This window comes from Xenopus laevis, chromosome 2L (assembly GCF_017654675.1).
Source record: "Xenopus laevis strain J_2021 chromosome 2L, Xenopus_laevis_v10.1, whole genome shotgun sequence".
Lineage (NCBI taxonomy): Eukaryota > Metazoa > Chordata > Amphibia > Anura > Pipidae > Xenopus > Xenopus laevis.
This window is the reverse complement of record NC_054373.1, coordinates 13785513-13806336: the sequence shown is the minus strand read 5'-3', so window position 1 is coordinate 13806336 and position 20824 is coordinate 13785513. Positions and strand designations below refer to the sequence as shown.

Below are 20824 nucleotides of genomic sequence, written 5' to 3'. Positions count from 1 at the left end.
TCGGTGGTGTGGGTGCGTAGTATTGGTGGGAGGGGACGGTGGTGCGGGGTGAGGGGATCCGCACTGTGCTACAGGCACAAGAGGAGAGTCGTACGGACACCGGCTCAGGGAGAGTAGTAAAGGGAGGAGGGGCGCTGAAGCAGAGGGCATGTTGTCGTATAGCCGAGCTGTCTGAGAGGTAGTCCAGTTGGACCTTACCGGTGCTAATCCCTGTGGCAAAGGCGAGGGTGGAGGACCGCTATGAGGTGAGGCACATTATTAATATTATTATCAAATATGATTAATGTTTCGCCTGGATTATATATGGGGTGGGACAGATGTAGCCTCCAATGGCTTGGCAAATGGCTGAGGGAGATTCAGTGGGAAGGACAACATGGGATTTGCCCATTCAGTTTGTTCTTTCTATTAAATGGCTCAGAAATCTGTGATATAGTCTGTGATTTCCTGGCTGCAGTGGAGCCCACATTTACTAACATACAAACACAGACGAGGGGAGCAGAAGAGAAGCAGAGAGAGGGGAGCAGAAGAGAAGCAGAGCGAGAGGAGCAGAAGAGAAGCAGAGAGAGAGGGGAGCAGAAGAGAAGCAGAGAGAGAGGGGAGCAGAAGAGAAGCAGAGTGAGAGGAGCAGAAGAGAAGCAGAGTGAGAGGAGCAGAAGAGAAGCAGAGAGAGGGGAGCAGAGTGAGGGGAGCAGGAGAGAAGCAGAGCGAGGGGAGCAGAAGAGAAGCAGAGCGAGAGGAGCAGAAGAGAAGCAGAGAGAGAGGGGAGCAGAAGAGAAGCAGAGAGAGAGGGGAGCAGAAGAGAAGCAGAGAGAGAGGGGAGCAGAAGAGAAGCAGAGAGAGAGGGGAGCAGAAGAGAAGCAGAGAGAGAGGGGAGCAGAAGAGAAGCAGAGAGAGAGGGGAGCAGAAGAGAAGCAGAGAGAGAGGGGAGCAGAAGAGAAGCAGAGAGAGAGGGGAGCAGAAGAGAAGCAGAGAGAGAGGGGAGCAGAAGAGAAGCAGAGAGAGAGGGGAGCAGAAGAGAAGCAGAGAGAGAGGGGAGCAGAAGAGAAGCAGAGAGAGTGAAGCAGAGAGAGGGGAGCAGAATAGAAGCAGAGAGCGGGGAGCAGGAGAGAAGCAGAGCGAGGGGAGCAGGAGAGAAGCAGAGCGAGGGGAGCAGGAGAGAAGCAGAGCGAGGGGAGCAGGAGAGAAGCAGAGCGAGGGGAGCAGAAGAGAAGCAGAGCGAGGGGAGCAGAAGAGAAGCAGAGCGAGGGGAGCAGAAGAGAAGCAGAGCGAGGGGAGCAGAAGAGAAGCAGAGCGAGGGGAGCAGAAGAGAAGCAGAGCAAGAGAAGCAGAGCGAGTGGAGCAGAAGAGGGGAGCAGAAGAGAAGCAGAGAGAGAGGGGAGCAGAAGAGAAGCAGAGAGAGAGGGGAGCAGAAGAGAAGCAGAGAGAGAGGGGAGCAGAAGAGAAGCAGAGAGAGAGGGGAGCAGAAGAGAAGCAGAGAGAGAGGGGAGCAGAAGAGAAGCAGAGAGAGAGGGGAGCAGAAGAGAAGCAGAGAGAGAGGGGAGCAGAAGAGAAGCAGAGCGAGAGGGGAGCAGAAGAGAAGCAGAGCGAGTGGAGCAGAAGAGGGGAGCAGAAGAGAAGCAGAGAGAGAGGGGAGCAGAAGAGAAGCAGAGAGAGAGGGGAGCAGAAGAGAAGCAGAGCGAGAGGGGAGCAGAAGAGAAGCAGAGCGAGAGGGGAGCAGAAGAGAAGCAGAGCGAGAGGGGAGCAGAAGAGAAGCAGAGCGAGAGGGGAGCAGAAGAGAAGCAGAGCGAGAGGGGAGCAGAAGAGAAGCAGAGAGAGAGGGGAGCAGAAGAGAAGCAGAGAGAGAGGGGAGCAGAAGAGAAGCAGAGAGAGAGGGGAGCAGAAGAGGAGCAGAGACAGAGGGGAGCAGGAGGGGAGCAGAAGAGAAGCAGAGAGAGGGGAGCAGAAGTGAAGCAGAGAGAGGGGAGCAGAAGTGAAGCAGAGAGAGGGGAGCAGAAGAGAAGCAGAGAGAAGGGAGCAGAAGAGAAGCAGAGAGAAGGGAGCAGAAGAGAAGCAGAGAGAGGGGAGCAGAAGAGAAGCAGAGAGAGGGGAGGAAAGGCAAAGGGAGCATTCTCCCTGAATACAGCACATTGTCCCTGTATACACTGGAGAAAATGAGAGAAGTCTGTGGTCTTACAAGGGTCTCCACCCAAAATACAATGTCATTCTAAGCAATATACATTTTTTTTAAAGTTTTTTGTAAAGTTCCCTGTAAATGGAACCACTATAAAAACCTGTTTATATGTCTTGCTCTTCTTTTCTGACTCCCAAATTAATGTAGTAGAGAACTGATCTCTGCTACATTGTTTCATGAGTTGGAACCAGACAGCAGGAAAGGGAAAAGAAATGTTTGCTTTCAGCAGCAATTACATTTACTCATAACTTTACAACCATTGAACTTTGTAACATTTAAGGTATTAAAATCTAGAAAGTTCAGGACCTGGGGTTTTCCGGATAATGGATCTTTCCGTAACTTTGATCTTGATACCTTAATTCTACTAGAAAACCATTAATAATGGAGTCTTGGGGAGATGGCCTTTCTATGGTTCAAAGCTTTGTGGATAAAGGGTTTCCAGATAACAGATGCCATACCTGTATTGGGAACGGTTGACTTAAACGATAATCATTTTTTGGGCAGAGATAGTCTTTAATAACTGCAAATAACAAAATAAGTTTTTATTGACCCGAGGCACCTAAAGGACCTTTATCTGGGTCTTTAAAAAAAACCTCCAATATTGAGACATTGACTTGGAATTATAAAATGTATTTTACTTGGACTTGTATTTTAGTAACTTCATTTTACATTTTCCTTCTCCAGATTAAATTTGGAAGCAGTGACCTATTTTTCATGTGTCTGTCTGTCTGTTTATATATCCATCCATCCATCCAACAGCTAAAGCAGTGGTGCTCCAGTGGATCAATGTGTATGGTGCTCTGTAGCTTCCCTGCTGTTGTTGAATCCCAGCACTTTTAATGATTTGAAAGGGGTGGTGCACCTTTAAATTAACTTTAGTATAATGTAGAGAGTGATATTCTGAGACAATTTGCAATTGGTTTTCATTTTTTTTCCCATTATTTGTGGTTTTTGAGTTATTTCGTTTTTTAATCAGCAGCTCTGCAGTTTCAGCAGTCTAGTTGCTATGGTCCAAATTACCCTAGCAACCATGCATTGATTGATTGATTGATTGAATAGAAAGTAGGAATAACAATACATTTATAGCCTTACAGACCATTTGTTTTGAGATGGGGTCAGTGACCCCCATTTGAAAGCTGGAAAGAGTCAGAAGAAGATGGCAAATACTTGAAAAACTATAAAAAATAAATAATGAAGATCGGTTGAAAAGTTTCTTGGAACTGACCATTCTATAACATGCTAAAAGATACTGTCATGGGAAAACATTGTCAGTTTCCCAGCTGCCCCCAGTCATGTGACTTGTGCTCTGATAAACTTCAGTCATTCTTTACGACTGTAATGTAAGTTGGAGTGATATCACCCCCCTCCCCAGCAGCCAAACAAAAGAACAATGGGAAGGTAAACAGATAGCAGCTCCCTAACACAAGATAACAGCTCCCTGGTAGATCTAAGAACAACACTCCATAGTAAAAGCCAAGTCCCACTGAGACTGATTCAATTTCTTTAAGTAGAAGAAAGTAGTTCCATCCTAAAGTGCAGGCATAAGTCACATGACTGAGGGCAGCTGGGAAACTGACAATATTTCTAGCCCCATGTCAGATTTCAATATAATTTTTTAATATAAAAAAATCCGTTTGCTCTTTTGAGAAATGGATTTCAGTACAGAAGTCTGCTGGAGCAGCACTATTAACTGATGCGTTTTGGGGGAGAAAACATGTTTTCCAATGGCAGTATCCCTTTAAAGGTGAACTACCCCTTTAAGTCATTGTAGGATACTGCAGCTGGAAGGCTTGCGCTTAGGAATTCTTCAACTGTAAACTGTAAGCTCTTGTGACCAGGTTCCGTTTTACTGGTGTTTCCCCACTGCTATAAAAGCTTCTGATGGTTTATAAATTATGATTTCAGCACAATATAGTTTTGCATCACTGGACATTGCCCCTTCTTTCATTCTTATTTTGTTAATCCTTGATGCAAATGATTGGACACATTTGTGGGTCACCACTTGCTTCCGTCCATATTTATTGATGTGCAGTCGGGGGGCTTTCCTACGGATAATGTGTAACGTTGGATTAGGAGCTGTGATGCAAGCAGCTAATGTTTCAGAGCATTCGGGGTATCTGTGCTCCGTACACTTTCTTATTCTCACTATGAAGGGATCCTCTGTGAGTGAACGACCCACCCTGTTCTTGTGCTTGTTCTCCTATTCATTCATCGCTTGTCCTTTCATTGCTGTTGGCTCTGCTGAGTAATTTGGTGTACTACCAACATTAGAGATGATTGTACGGTCATATTTCGAAATGAATCCCGCTGCTATCCGTTCACGTTCCAACGTTTTGGCAATCGGCAGGGACAGACGAAGAAATACAAAAAAAAAAAAGTAGGTTGCTCCATCCTGTTGTTAGAATGTAATAGTTTTTTTTTCCTTTAGTGAGTTATTACTTATTACTCTGTCGCCATAAAATATCTTTATTTTAAGGGCAGGGACACACGCTCCGATTCATGGAGATTAGTCACCCCGAAATCTCCTCTTCTTTTGGTCAATTAATCTCCCCGAACTGCCTTCCCAGCCGGCTAGAATGTAAATTACCGGCGGGATGGCACTTGGAATAGAGTCCTGCGCTGGTCCATTTTTTGGGACCCATACCTGCAATCTGCAACCCACATTCTTACCCGCTTGGACCCGATACACAACCCGCAAGTACCTTATCCGCAAACCGGACCCGCAACCCACTGACCATCAAGAATCAGGAAGTGCTGTCATTGTAAACCGGAAGTGACATCATCGGAAGTAGACATGGCCAGAAAAAAAAGGAGTTAATATCACTATTGAGAAGACCCGCGGCCCGACCCGCGTCTATACCCGCACCCAGAACTTCTATCCCAACCCCGAATGGTACAGCAGGTTTTTGCGGGTAACCCACGAGTACCCAACCCGCTGCAGATCTTTGAGCGGTTAGTTTTCCGAAGTCGCCCAAAGTTTCCTTTTGATTTGTAGTATCTGCTAGAGTCCTGCGTGGGTCCATTTTTTGGAACCTGTACCCGCAACCTGCATTCTTACCCGCTGACCATCAAGAATCAGGAAGTGCTGTTGTAAACCGGAAGTGACATCATCGGAAGTAGGCGGGATCAGAGAAGAGAAGTAAAAAATCTCTATTGAGAAGACCCGCAGAACCGTGTCTATAACCCGCATGGTACGGTACCTGACCTGCTGCAGGACTCCAATATCTGCCACAAAACAAGGCAGGACTGCTGCTTTGTTGTCCATAACCAAGGAATCTTTGAGGCTGGTAGTGTAGCTGTAAAAGTGCTGTCCATAGCTGGGATTACCATCTAAACGGCATAATTTCTCCATTTTATCTGTGAGTCCAACGTGCAGAGTGTTTGTTTTCGGGGTACTGGACCCTAGATATGTAAACTATGGCAACTCCTGCTGTTTTATAGAGGACAAAAGCACATCATAGTTTAGGTGCTGTGTGTTTAAGAAGGAAACATCTGTAGCTGTACATGAGTTATGGGTCAGACATATTTCTTGGCCTGTCTGAGAAGCACAAGGAAGAGGCTGCTTTCCTATGAAATAGCATGTTTTAACACCCACAGAAATGTTAAGATTTTTATAAGCCTTGGGGAAGAGGCTTCCCTTTTACTGTTCTTAGGAGGCACAAATATCTATAGCGGGGTCAGCAATGTATCACCTGTAGTTGCAGAGCAGCATTCCATGTGTGGGGAAATTCTGGCTCTATTTCTAGAGGCTGTATGTGTAACCATTGCAGACTCATTCTTCAGAGTATTTTATTATTTTTATTACAGCAGCCTTGCAACATATTGGCTAAAAACAGTATGAAGTCTGAACTCCTTCTAATTAAACTTACCAATGCAGGTTAAGAAATGTTTAAACTAGGGATGCACCAAATCCACTATTTTGTATTCGGCCAAACCCCCGAATCCTTCGCAAAAGATTCGGCCGCATTCTGAATCCTAATTTGCATATGCAAATTAGTGGTGGGAAGGGGAAAACATTTTTTACTTCCTTGTTTTGTGACAAAAAGTCACGCAATTTCCCTACCTGACCCTAATTTGCATATGCAAATTTGGATTTGGTTCGGCTGGGCAGAAGGATTCAGCTAAATACGAATCTTGCTGAAAAAGGCAGAATCCTGGCTGAATCCCGAACCGAATCCTGGATTCGGTGCATCCCTAATTTAAACTTTGTCCTATGGACCCAACCAGGGTACTGTTGGTTAGAATGCCAGGGGATGGGCACTGTGATGAATCCACCGCACTCCTGCAATACTTACTGCACTGACTGCACTGATGTTGCTAGCCCTCTGATGGCCTGACTAGGTCCCTTAGCAACCGTAAGATTTCCATGGATCTACACACACTCAATTTTTTGGGATGGTGCACTTGATTCTGTATCCTGATGAAGGATATATATACGTTGATACTATTAGTGATCTAATAAAAGGGACGAGCCCTCCAACGGCAGAAAATTGAGTTTGTGCTGATCCTTGAAAATCTTACTGTTGCTAAGGGGATGGGCACTGGTTATTTATCCACTGGCTGATCTGTTTCTTCCTTTCTTCGACGGACGCGTGTTATATATTACACATTGCTCCTAATTCTTTATTTATATTGTAATTCTTAAACCAGTGTGTGGTGGCTGCTAAAGTTATTATAGAGATTATATTCTAAAGATATTATATACTTTTTTTTTTTTAAACCTCGAAATGTATTCCGTCCCCTCAAACAGGTTGGTTTGGCCAAACATTAATTTTGTCCATTCCCAAGCCTAGTGTAGACAGTGCACAAAAGCTTTGTGTCTAAACAGAAAAGAATGTTCTTGATTAAACAGATTTGTGTGGATTCTGGCTCTTAACAGCTGAGAGGTTTTAAGATTCAGGTCTAATGGCTCATACTCGCAGTGATAGCTGTGGTTACTATTGTGATTATTCAGCTGGAACTGCAGACGAAATTGCGCAATGAAAATCACCATGAACCACAGGTGCACTCTTTAGATAGTAAGCCCTTGTGCTCATTATGCCATGTACCCTTGTGTGCAGAGCTGCAGAATATGTTGGTGCTCTTTAAATGATTGTACAGGTATGGGATCCATTATCAATTATACAGAATGATCTAAATTACAGAAAGTCTGTCTCCCATAGACTCAAGACTTAATATCCACCTTAAGTGATAATTGGTGAAAATCATTACAGGTATGTGATCCATTATCCAGAAACCCCCGAATTACAGAATAGCTGTCTCCCATAGACTCCATTTTATCTAAATAACCCACATTTTTAAAAATTATTTCCTTTTTCTCTGTAATAATAAAATGGTACCTTGTACTTGATCCCAACTAAGATAAAATAAAACCAGCCTGTTGGGTTTATTCAATGTTTTCATGGTTATATTTAAAGGGATACTGTCATGGGAAAAAAAAATTTCCAAAATGAATTAGTATATTGAATAGTGCTGCTACAGCAGAATTCTGCACTGACATCCATTTCTCAAAAGGGCAAATAGATTTTTTTATATTCAATCATAAATCTGACATGGGGCTAGACATATTGTCAATTTCCCAGCTGCCCCAAGTCATGTGACTTGTGCTCTGATAAACTTCAATCATTCTTTACTGCTGTACTGCAAGTTGAAGTGATATCACCCCTCCCTTTTTCCCCCCAGCAGCCAAACAAAAGAACAATAGGAAGGTAACCAGATAACAGCTCCCTAACACAAGATAACAGCTGCCTGGTAGATCTAAGAACAGCACTCAATAGTAAAAACCCATGTCTCACTGAGACACATTCAGTTACATTGAGAAGGAAAAACAGCAGCCTGCCAAAAAGCATTTCTCTCCTAAAGTGCAGGCACAAGTCACATGACCAGGGGCAGCTGGGAAATTTAAAAAATGTCTAGCCCCATGTCAGATTTCAAAACTGAATATAAAAAAATCTGTTTGCTCTTTTGAGAAATGGATTTCAGTTAAGGGCTAGTCCACACGGGGAGATAGCGACGCGTTTGCGGTCGCGGCGGCAAAGCGCCGCGACAGTCGCCGCGACCGGCGCAGGCGACAGTTTTGTATGGGCGCCTATGTAAAACGCCTGTGCTAACCACACGAGGCGATGCGCTTTTCAACAGTCGCCTGAAAAAGCCTGGCGAGGCATTTTCAGGCGACTGTTGAAAAGCGCATCGCCTCGTGTGGTTAGCACAGGCGTTTTTACATAGGCGCCCATACAAAACTGTCGCCTGCGCCGGTCGCGGCGACTGTCGCGGCGCTTTGTTGCCGCGACCGCAAACGCGTCGCTATCTCCCCGTGTGGACTAGCCCTTAGAATTCTGCTGGAGCAGCACTATTAACTGATTCATTTTGAAATTTTTTTTTTCCCATGACAGTATCCCTTTAAGGTATAGAGATCCAAATTATGGAAAGGTCTGTTAATCGAAAACCCCCAGGTCCCCGAGTTTTCTGGATAATGGGTCCTGGGCATTCTGGATAATGGGTCCCGAGCATTCTGGATAATATTTGCCGTACCTGTAATAATAATGTAATTGCAGTTGGAAGAAGATAATCAGTGGACAAAATTCTCCATGCTCCACCTGTCTGCTACTACTTGCACCCTCCCCTTGCAGTTCCTGCCATTTTTGTTGGAGAGGCTAGAGCAACAATTGTACAATTTCCCATCCAACTTCTGAAATACAGTTTAATATTTTTATCATTGTCATTGGAGATGGAGAGATGTATCTGACCCATGACTATGTTGACTTAAAGGGATTCTGTCATGATTTGTATGATGTCGTTTTTATTTCTAAATTACACTTCAAATAATTCACTCTACAATATAATATTACATTCCCGAACCAGCAAGTGTATTTTTTTTTTTTTTTTTAGTTGTAATATTGGTGTGTAGATGCCATCTCAGGTCATTTTGCCTGGTCATGTGCTTTCAGAAAGAGCCAGCACTTAAGGATGGAACTGCTTTCTGGCAGGCTGTTGTTTCTCCTACTCAATGTAACTGTGTCCAAGTGGGACTTGGATTTTACTATTGCGTGCTGTTCTCAGATCTGCTAACTGGTTACCTTCCGATTGTTCTGCTGCTGGGTTGGGGGGGGAGGCGGGAGGAGGAGGGTGATATCACTCCAACTTGCAGTACAGCAGTAAAGTGACTGAAGTTTCAGAGCACAAGTCACAAGACTGGAGGCAACTGGGAAACTTAAAATATGTCTAGCCCCATGTCGGATTTCAAAATTAAATGTAAAAAAATCTGTTTGCTCTTTAGAGAATCAGATTTCAGTGCAAAATTCTGCTGGTCAATTGCTTGCACCTTTCTGGTCTGGCCACTGATTCCATACATTTAGTGATTGCATGGTAGCTTGGCTCACAGTCTCTGGGTAGGTTGGCTCACAGTCTCGCTGATCATCGTCCAGGATGTGTGGAAACTGTTCTCTATTGAGAGACTAGTGTAAAGCCAAGCTGGCCTTGTACCGTAATTCCAGTATGGTGGGATCCAAGGGAGATTGCTTACAAGATGTGAATGGATTAGCCTGAGAAAATGATTAATTTCTCTGTATGGGAAGCAGCTGGATAAAGCAAAGAGAACCAACTGCAGAATCTCTCAAGGTCACGCTAAGCTAAGAATATTGCATTCTCCACTGACTAATAAGAATAACATGATGCTGTGTTTAATGTATGTTTTGAGCAATAATTGTAATCTTCTCTTCTACCTCGTATAACCGGACTCATTGGTTTCCTCCCTCTGCTGTCTGACCGTGGCATTTTTAGTTGATCGTTGGCCATGGTTTTGGCTATCTCCAGTTGGGGTCAGTTCCATATATTTTGTTTAAAGGGGTTGTTCACCTGCGAGATAACTTTTAGTATGATGTAGAGAGGGATATTCTGAGCTAATTTGCAATTGGTTGTCATTTTTTATTATTGAAGGTTTTTGAGTTATTTAGCTTTTTATTCAGCAGCTCTTCAATTTGCATCTTAAGCAATCTGGTAACTAATGTCCAAATGACCCTAGCAACCATACATTTATTTGAATAAGAGACTGAAATACGAATAGGAGAGGGGATGAATATAAGGATCAGTAATAAAAAGTATACAATACATTTGTAACCTTACAGAGCATTTGTTTTTTAGAAGGGAGTCCGTGACAAGAAAAAGGTAAATAACTATAAAAAATAAATAATGAAAACCATTTGAAAAGTTGCTTAGAATTGGCCTTTCTATAACACAAAAGTTACTTTAAAGGTGAACCACCTCTTTAAGGTGCAGATTTATCAAAGTGTAAGATTAGAGTCAGCACAGAAAAACTCAACGGCTTTCTTTTCATTCCTATGGGATTTTTTTAAAGCATATTTATCAAGTGATAAACTCCTTCGATTAAAAACGATTTTAAAAATCCCATAGGAATGAATTAAAAGTGAGTGAGGTTTTTCTGGGTGAGTTCTTTCTATTCTCACATTTTGATAAATCTGCCCCGTAAAGTATGAAGATCCAAGTTGCAGAGATATCGTTATTCGGAAAGCCCTCAGTCTTGAGCATTCTGGATAACAGATCCCATACGTTTATTGAATCGGATTTCATGTGCCATGTAAATGGCTGTAAGAAGTACATGTAGGGGGTCTATCTGGTGCCTAACCATCGGCAGTGGTTATTGTGTGTGTATTAGTGATGTGCGGGTCGGGATTTTCCTGACCCGCAACCGCCTGAGCCTGACTTCTGGGCTCCTTTTATAGACCAATGCCAACCCACCCCGCCAATGATGTCACAAAAGGGGCGGGGCTCGCGTCTATAAAAGTTCAACCCGGAAGTCTGAAGCCGGCATTTTTAAGGAGCTCAACCCAGAGTCCTGCAGTGGGTCGGGTAACCGGGGGTTACCCGCAAAAAAAGCGGGCACACTACGGAGGGGAGGATTTTCAGGTGTGGGTGTACCTGCGGGTCGGGTTGCGGGTCTCATCTAAATTTCTTATCTTATGTAATATTGTCTATTTTACACCTTTTAACGTTTTTTTTACAAATCTTTTCTGTCCCTGCCCACTTTTCATGACGTCACTTCTGGTTTGCAGCACCATCACTTCCTGTTTTATGGTGGTCAGAAGGTTGCGGGTCGGGTTGCGGATAAGGCAGTTGCGGGTAGCAAAGTGGGTAAATATGAGGGTTGCGATTCGGGTTTGCGGGCTGCAGGGTCGCGTCCGCGTCTTAGAAATTGGTTCCGAGCAGGACTCTAGCTCAACCCGCGACCCGAAAAGGGGGGTGCAAGGTCAGCCTGGACCCGCGGATCCCCCAGGTATCCCTGGCCCGCACATCAATAGTGTGTATAGCCCAGTGCATGTCTGATACAAGCAGTGGGCAGATGTAGCCGTCGGTAGTTAAGCAGTTCAGTATAATTCTCTCTTTAGCTGCACAGACCCACTGTATTCACCAGCGTGAACTCCTGCCCTACATTACTGGCACAGTTACTGGCACAGTTAGTGGTGCGATGGAGGATGTTAAGAGGGATTAGCAGTGTTTGAAATGTAACCGCAAAGACAAAAACATTGTTAATGCTCTAGTCATTACTTAATTCTGCCTGGAATAAATGCATTTTCTATTGATGTCTCCCTAAAGTGCAGGGCTATCTTGGCAAGCACTGAATGAAAGGAAGGCCACATCACAGGCACCCGGGGGGGGGGGGGATTCTCATGGAAATCGGAGGTTAATGAGGCAGAAAGACTGTCCCGAAGAAAAGGAAAGTGTAGGTGATGCTTAAGAGTGCAAGTTATTTGCCGATTTTTGCCATTGTCTCTCTTATTCTTAATCCTTCTATAACTTTCATACCTGCTTGATAATCTGACAACCAACCTTTAGCTTGCCTAAATTAAATGAATATAAAAACTGACCGTTGCTATCATGACACACAAGTTATATGAGTTGTATAGGCTACACGCAAACGCAGTTTTATTCCCCCCAGAGTTTTTCTTATTCGGATGCATTTGCCGAGTCACATCATGGTCTCTCATTAAAAACACTTCCTGGTTGCTGGGGTAAATTGGACCCTGGCAACCAGCAAAAATCTAAATAATAAAAACCATCAAAAAATGAAGACCAATTGCAAATTGTCGCAGAATATCATCGTCTAGAACATGATACAATTAAATTTAACGGTGATCTGCTGCTTTAATTAATTGAGGCCCATTGGCTCAGTGGGTAGAACTGCTGCCTTTCAGAACAGGGATCTTGAGTAGGATTTTGCAAACAGTTTTATGTTCTCCATGTGTCTGTGTGGGTTCCTCTTACAGTTTCCTCCTGCACTCCAAAACCAGGCATTTAATTGACTCCAGATGAAACCGACCCTAGTGTGAATGTGAAGGGGGCCTCTAATTGCAAGCTCCACCGAGACAGACCCTCATGGAAATGAACGATCTCCGTAGATGACTACATAACATTGCTGACATAAAGGATACTTCTAAATACATTTCTCCAAAGCTATTTCAGTTGTAATTTTTTATTTCTGATTATAGTACCTTTGTAAAATAATTGTACATCCTTTGTGTATCTGTAATCTGAATACGTTGATATTATGAAGCTTTAATTAGTTATTTCACAGTGTGTACAGTTTAGGAAAACGGCTCCTGGAGGTAGATTTTAGGAGCTATAATGAACAGTAAGTTAGGTTGAAATTAGGGATGCACCGAATCCACTATTTTGGATACGGCCGAACCCCTGAATCCTTTGCAAAAGATTCGGCCGAATACCGTACCGAATTCAAATTTGCATATGTAAATTAGGGGTGGGAAGGTGAAATAATTTTTAACTTCCTTGTTTTGTGACAAAAAGTCCCGCGATTTCCCACCCGGGATTCAGATTGGCCTGGCGGAAGGATTCAACCAAATCCGAATCCTGCTGAAAAAGGCTGGATTCGGTGCATCCCTAGCTGGAATGGCCCTTGTCAACCTTTTAGGTCTATATAAAACCTGCCTGTAAATAAAGTACGTACATACATATATACATAATTTTACATAGTTCTTGTATCCCCCTTAAAGCAGTGGTTCACCTTTAAGCTTACTTTTAGTACATTAGAGAATGGCTGACTCAAAGCAACTTTTCAATTGGTTTTCTTTATTTTTTTTTGTTAGTGTTTTTATTGTTTTTTTAAGAGAAAGCAAAGAGCAATAAAAGGTAAAAAATACAAAGAAAAAAAATGTGGAAGGGGTTATTCGGGTGCTATGGAATATCGCAGAATTACACAAGGTGCAGTAGTACAAAACATTGCCTCGTGGAATGGGGGTACAAGGCGTCATTACCAAATGGACTTTATCAGTTTAACTTTAATGGAGTCTGTAAAGGTTGGGGTCTTAATCAGGTAATCTAGCACCCAGTCTTCCATTCTCTTTCGAGCTGCATATTGAGAATAAAGTTCCACTCATTGGGTCTTTATATCAATCAACTGATGTTGGGGAAATGGTATACCCAATTCGCCAATATTTTGTCATATGTGGGCAGATGTACTGCTGACATATATTCCATTCTCCGCACCTCTTCTACTTTATCTTGGACTTCGTTCATCGTATAGACCCCTCTCTGTTTCCATTTTGAGCATACGAGTCTCCTTGTTGCTGTGAGTATATGGTTCATTCATTTTTGCTCTGCTTTGGTGTTGTTAGTGTGGGGTTTGCCCAAAACGAATATCCAGGGGTCTAATGTTATGTCGCAAAAGAGTACTTTACGTAGAAGTGCTGATATGTTCTCCCAATATGGAGTGATTTTTGGGCAGTACCACATCACACGTGCCAGTGTGCCTCGCTGCTTACATCTTCTCCAACATCTGTCTGACGTGTTTGGGAATATTGCATGGTTTGTTAGTGTTTTAATTATTTGCCATCTTATCCTGACTCTTTCCAGCTTTCAAATAGGGGTCACTGACCCTTTCTTAAAAACAAATGCTCTGTAAGGCTCCAAATTTATTGTTATTTGTACTATTACTCATCTTTTCTATTCAGGCCTCTCCTATTCTTAAGCTGGCCATAGACTTTTCAGATTTATTTGATCGGAATGGTAAGTGGCGGGTCGGGAGATGGGGAAGTCCGATCGTAAGATGATTCGTACGATCGGATCTTTGCGTCTTTGGCCAGCTTTATTCCAGTCTCTTATTCAAATCAATGCATAGTTGCTATTTAAAATGTATGGCTGGCTGGTATCTCGCACCCGCTAGCGCTAAAGTCGCCTGCGCCTGTTCACACGCGGCGATATGTTTTTCAAAGCCGCTCTAAATTGCCTCGCGAGGCAATTTCAGCTACTTTGAAAAACGCGTTGCCGCGTGTGAATAGGCGCAGGCGACTTTAGCGCTAGCGGGTGCGAGATACCAGAGAGCCCTTTAGGGAGATTAGACGCGGCGATTAGTTGCCAGGTAACTAATCTCCCTGAAATCTTCCCGTGTGGCCTAGCCCTAAAGCAAAGCATTTTTTCTCATTATTCTGATCAACCTGATAAAGCTGCAATATTTGCTTTAACGTTTCCCAACTGTTCATTATACAGTTACTTTATATACTTTCCAGCTAGAGTAACCTGGGTTCCTTAGTAAAGTATTTTAAAGCCATTTCTAGCAAGAAAGCTTTGAAGGCAGAGAATGTGCAAATAGTCAAGAAAATCGTTCTAATTCCGAGCACTCACTGAGGTGTGGATTAAAGAGAAAGTAATCAGGGAAACTCTAATGGGATATTAACAGCTGGTTTGCTTTGTTTCCCAAATTATAGGAGCTGTAGCTCAGTGTTTGCAGCAATTCATTGGCTCTGGACTTCATACAATTATTTAAAAGCAACGAACACATTTTGTTAAGAGAAACGCAGTTCTCTGATTCTGACAAATCCGTATTTTTAGCCGTGACCAAATGTTCTGCCGTGTAAGACAGTGGGAGTTTTGCTGAATGTGCTCGTCTTCACTCGTCCTTCCCTTTCCTGTTGCTGAACTACTGACTCCCTTCTGGTGAATGGCTTTTACTACAGAAAACACTGACTAATAAAAGAGTTGCTGCTTTACGCCCAGTTTTACTGAATTTTATGACTGTGAGAATTCGGAAACGCTTTGGCACTTCATCTATCTTCAGGCCTATGTCTAGTAATATTAAGAGGCCCATTTATCAAAGGCCGAATTTCAAATTCATGTGAATGTTTTTATTTTATTTTTTTTAACTCGAATATACTCATAGTTCGGCTGGAAGGTTAATTATGAAAAAATTTGAATGTCCAATATTCGATCAAATGGTTCCGACCTGAAAATTCAACGGACCTCTGCCATTCAATTGTACATTAAATAGGTAGGTTTTATTTGGCGACAAATCTCTTTATTGGGGCGACTAATCCCCCCCCCCCCCCCCGAAAAGCCTTCCCGCCAGATAGAATGTAAATCGATAGCGAGATGGCACTCGGAGCGCTTTGTTTTCCGAAGTCCCTCGAAGTTTCCTCTTGAGGCAGCTTCGGGAGACTTCGGAAAACGAATCGCTCAGAGTGCCATCCCGCCATCGATTTACATTCTAGTCAGCGGGAAGGCTTTTTGGGGAGATTAATCTCCCTGGAATCTTAGTCTCTGTCACCACCCTGAAAGGGGTAGTTTACCTTTGAACAGCTGTTAGAATGATCATCCTTATTATTCATCATATTCCACAACACAGAGATTATAAATCTTTCACATCAGACTCTGTCCCAGTGGCGTTTACAATCACACTAGGGATGCACTGAATCCACTATTTTGGATTCGGCCGAACCCCGAATCCTTCGCAAAAGATTTGGCCGAATACCGAACCGAATCCTAATTGGAAGGGGAAAATATTTAATTCCTTGTTTTGTGACAAAAAGTCACTTGATTTCCCTCCCACCCTAATTTGCATATGCAAATTAGGATTCGGTTTGGCTTGGCAGAATGATTTGTCCCAATTCGAATCCTGCTGTAAAAGGCCAAATACCAAACCAAATCCTGGATTCAGTGCATCCCTAAATCATACACACTGGCCAGTTTTGTTAGGAGCCAATGAACCTGAGTCTAATGATTTTTTAAGTGTTTTGAGGAAAATGGAGGAAATAAACCCAACGCTCCTTTGAAAACGTTCAGGTGCAAAATGCTACCTATTGCCCAGTCTGCTATTAACCATACAGTGGAAAAAATACACCCTTTTTTGACATGTTGGATGGAGCACAGATTCTCTGGAAAGCAGATCCCAAAATTGCTTCCCCCTCCCCTGCATGGAACAAGGTGTCGGACAGGCGGTATGACTGTCAGCCTAAGGAGGTTGGTAAATGTCCCCTGCAAGTCATGGTTTTGAAATTGGCTATGTGTGTTAAAAAAAACAAAAAACATTATATTTTTATATATATATATATATATATATCTATATATATATATATATATATATATATATATATATATATATATATATATATATATATATTAATTAGGCTTACTATATTAACCATTAGTATGTTATTGAATGGCCACTTCTAAGTAACTGGTCGTCATTATTTATTTTGTATTGTTTTTAAATTATTTGCCTTTTTTCTTCTGACTGTTTCCAGCTTTCAAATGGGGGTTGTCTAAATACAAATGCTCTATAAGGCTACAAATGTATTATTATTGCTACTATTTATTACTCCTCTTTCTGTTCAGGCCTCTCCTATTCATATTCCAATCAATACATGGTTGTTGGGGTAATTTGCACCCTACCAACCAAATTGCTGAAACTGCAAACAGGAGAGCTACTGACTAAAAAGCTAAAGAACTCCAAAACCACAAATAATAAAAAATGAAAACCAATTGTAAATTGTCTCAAAATATCTCTTTACGTCGTACTAAAGGTTCTCAATGATTCCCTTTAAAGGGGTTTTTCACCAGAAATAAAGACTTTTTCCAATTACTTTGTATTTTCTATGTGTGACAGTTTTTCTAATATTGAAGTGTAAAGTGTAATTTTTCACCTTCTAAAGTAGCTCTGGAACATGGGGGGGGGTCGCCGACCCTGTAAACTGTTCTAAATTGATAATTTAGTTGAAACATTTCTTATCTTTGTCGCTGCTGAGCAGAATCCCTGAGTTTTAGTAAAGGCAGCTGTTAGAATTGATACAATAGTTACTAATACTCTAGAGAGGCTGCTGAGAAATGGATCAACTCAATGTTGTAAAATTGTAACAGTTCAGAGTCTGCACCTGAATTACTGAGCTGCCAGACAGACACGAACATGACATTTTTAACTTAGATTTTGAAAAAATGGTAAAAAAAAAAAAGTTTTTCTTTTTTATTTCTGGAGAACAATCGGAAAGCAATTGAACTGAAAAAAAAGTGTTTGTCAAGTGAACATCCCTTTTAAGGAAATTCTGGATGGTCATTTGAGAGCTTCCTATTAACAATGGTACAAAGTAACCACTATATATGAGCTCAGTGCTGTGCAACTTATTATCACTGTAATAACGGTGTCTGAGGATTTGTGGCCTCTTATTGGCTGCCCCCTTGGAGCCCATACTGACACCCACATGCAAAATGTTTGCATTCCGACACGGGAACCCAGCAGCACCAGCTGTGTTTATTCAGACTGCCCTTTCTTTCTCTCCTGGGAACAGACAGACAATCTGGAATCCTCGCAGCAGAGCAAGTGGATTAAACATTGCTGTAAAGGGGCCCTACGAATGACTTATAAATGTTATATTCTAACTCCCAATATGTTCCTTCAGCCCATTCTTTCACAACTGTGACTTGGGGAAGTGCGTAAACCTTGCACTAGAATTTATATGGGCCGCCAGATATACACACGCAGCCAAAGTTTTTATAACTAGCAGCTATTTGCCCATGTGCGCTTTGTATTCCAGTATAATCCTTAGTAAAACAGAAATGTATTATTATAGTAGCATCTTTAATGGCACAGATGCAGCGTAGCGCCGTATTCTCGTGCTCATGAGCATTGAAACTAGTTGCTTAAAATTACATTTATACTATATTAGAGTGGCTGAAGAGAATGGACCATTATTACCAATGCAGCATAAAATATTCTAATGCATACTAAACCTTTCTGTTTTCATGTTCGCGATATTTTAAAAGGGTCGTTCAACTTCCAACACTTTTTTCAGTTGTTTTCAGATGGTTCACCAGCAATAAAGACACTTCAGTTCCCCTCTATTTGCTAGCCTATTTGTGACCATTTTTTCTACTATTCAAGTTTAAAGTTTCATTATTTCATTCTGAAGCCCTGTGTGATAGTTATGTGCGTACCGGCACGAAACCCATGGGACCTGCGGGTTCGGGCAGATTACGGCAAAAAACCTTTGGGTTGAGTGCTCCCTTCCACTTCCGGCTTCCGTTCCCTGGATTTATTAACCCTCACCTGCCCCTTCTGTGACATCACTGCGGGGTGGGTCAGGTGCGGGTCTATAAATATAGGATTCGGTTTGGGAAGGGGGCAGGTTAGGGTCGGGTGCAGGTCGAGGGACACAAAACACTACTAGTGATGTGCAGGCTGGGCCAATACTGGCAGGACCCACAGGTTTACCTGTGAGTCGGGGGGGGGGGGGGGTTTGGGCCGACCTCCTACGCTTCTTCGTGGGTGGCGGGTTGAGCTCTTCTCTTGCTCTTCCCTCCCGCAACCGTCAAATGCTGGCTTACGACTTCCGTGTTCGTCTTTTGTGAGGTCATCGGCGGGGGTCTATAAAAGCAATCTGGAAGTGCGGATGCGGGCTAAGGGCGGGTTATGGTCGGGGAAATACCGACCCACTCATAAGTAATCACTACTGTGTGAGGATGGGCACTGACTGTCAACGGATCTAAATTGATACATTTCTTATCTTTGTCCCTGCTGAGCAGAATCACTGAGTTTCATTAAAGGCAGCTGTTAGAATTGATACAATAGTTGATAATAGTCTACAAATGCTGCTGAGAAATGTATCAACTAATGTTGTAACAGCTTGGAGTCTGCACCTGAATTACTGAGCTGCCAGACTCAAACACCAGACAGGGACATTCAACTTTAAATTTAGATTTTGGAAAAATGGTAAAAAAATAATAAACGGAAAGCACAACTGAAACCAACCTTCCAAACCAAGAGTCTGATAGTGTAATCAATAAAGGGGAATAACATTCCCTTTGAGAGATGCCAGTTTTAATGAGTCTTCATGGATATCTGTAGTCAGACAGGTGATTGTACTTTGATTGATAAACGCTGCGTTGTCAACCCCTCCAGACAAATTCGGCAGCTTATTGACCCATATATGGGGCCCTCGTGGCTGACCGCCTGTCTGCCAATATCTGGGTGAAAATCGGGCCACTATCTATTACCCATCACTACCATCCTGATGGGTTCACCTAGGCCCCCATTAGGATCAGATCATTGGCTTGGATGGATCATCCAGATTTGGCCCATGGCGTTGGTAGATCCTCTCTAGACTGACTTATGGTTCTTCAAGCAAGTGTCATCATCTGCTGAACCAAAACTAAATGAAGAAATCCTAACTATTGACCCAGGGCGCAAAAGAAGATTGTCTCCACATCTACTTTCCTCTTAAACTTTTTCTTAAAGGGAAACTATCGCAAAAATTTAAATTTAATATACTGTAAGCTTTGGCATACTGAAATAAAAAAAACTTTCTAAATATAAGCAATGAACATTTATGTACTGTTTCTGAAATAATCAAGTTCATCTTCACTATTCCTCTCTCAGCATCTGTTTCTCTTCATTCTGTCTTCATGCAGCAGTTGGGTGTCAGATATTCAGTGACAGTTTAGGTGGCCATACACGGGCAGATAAAGCTGCCGATATCGGTCGTTTGGACCGATTTGACAGCTTATCTGCCCATGTATGGGGGCTTCCGACGGGTCTTCCCGATCGATATCTGGCCACGATATCGATTGGGAAGGTTGGATTTTTACCCGACCGACCCGTCGGAGCCGCTTAGCGCATCGTAATTCGATCGTTCGGCCATACGTCCGAACGTTTGAATTACCCCCAATATAGCCATGCAGTTTAGTGGCATATCGGGGAAAGATCCGCTCGTTTGGCCAATATATCTTCTAGGGGGGGCTCCTTTTGCCTAGAAGAGCTCACTATATTAAAATCACCAGATATCATGTCTCTCTATATTCAGAATTTGTGCAAGAGGCAGTTTGTTACATTTTGTTTGTACTGGAAGCTGTTATTTGAATGAGCTCTAATACATCTGCTAGGAAAGGAGCCCCCTTATAAGATATATTGGATCATTCATCTGACACCCAACTGCTGTATGAAGACAGAATGAAGAGAAACAGATGCTGAAAGAGGAATAGTGAACATAAACTTGATTATTTCAGAAAAAATCAATTAATTGTATTTAGAAAGTTTCTTATTTCAGTATGATGTAGCTTGTATTAAATTTTCATGTTCAGGATAGTCCCCCTTTAAACAAACTTGTCTTTAAATATTTCCCTATTTTATAATATCCTCCCATGAAGACCTTTTGCAATCAATTGCTAAATCCATGTATGTCCCAGTAGCTATGGAAAAGTTATTTGCTTCCTTAGAACAGGATTCTCTCTGACTGGGGTCACTTCATAGGTTTTCTGCTTGTGACTTCCATAGATTTTTATTTCCGAAGAAACCAGCCCGTGGCCTTTTTACGTTCAGACCAGCTATAGGGAAACACTGGGACACCTTGTTTCTAAAAAGCT

The 20824-nt window shown here is 42.5% G+C and overlaps 1 protein-coding gene across 7 annotated transcripts in view; it reads left to right on the top strand.

The window, feature by feature from the left end:
* The first annotated feature begins 15 nt into the window (after positions 1–15).
* The window catches only part of itsn1.L (intersectin 1 L homeolog), a 100778-nt gene continuing 79969 nt past the window's right edge, over positions 16–20824 (top strand). For 4 of the 7 annotated variants that reach the window (XM_018244841.2, XM_018244843.2, XM_018244842.2 and 1 more), the window contains exon 1: positions 16–245. The gene's annotated coding sequence lies outside the window, so the exon portion shown is untranslated. 7 annotated transcript variants of the gene reach the window in all.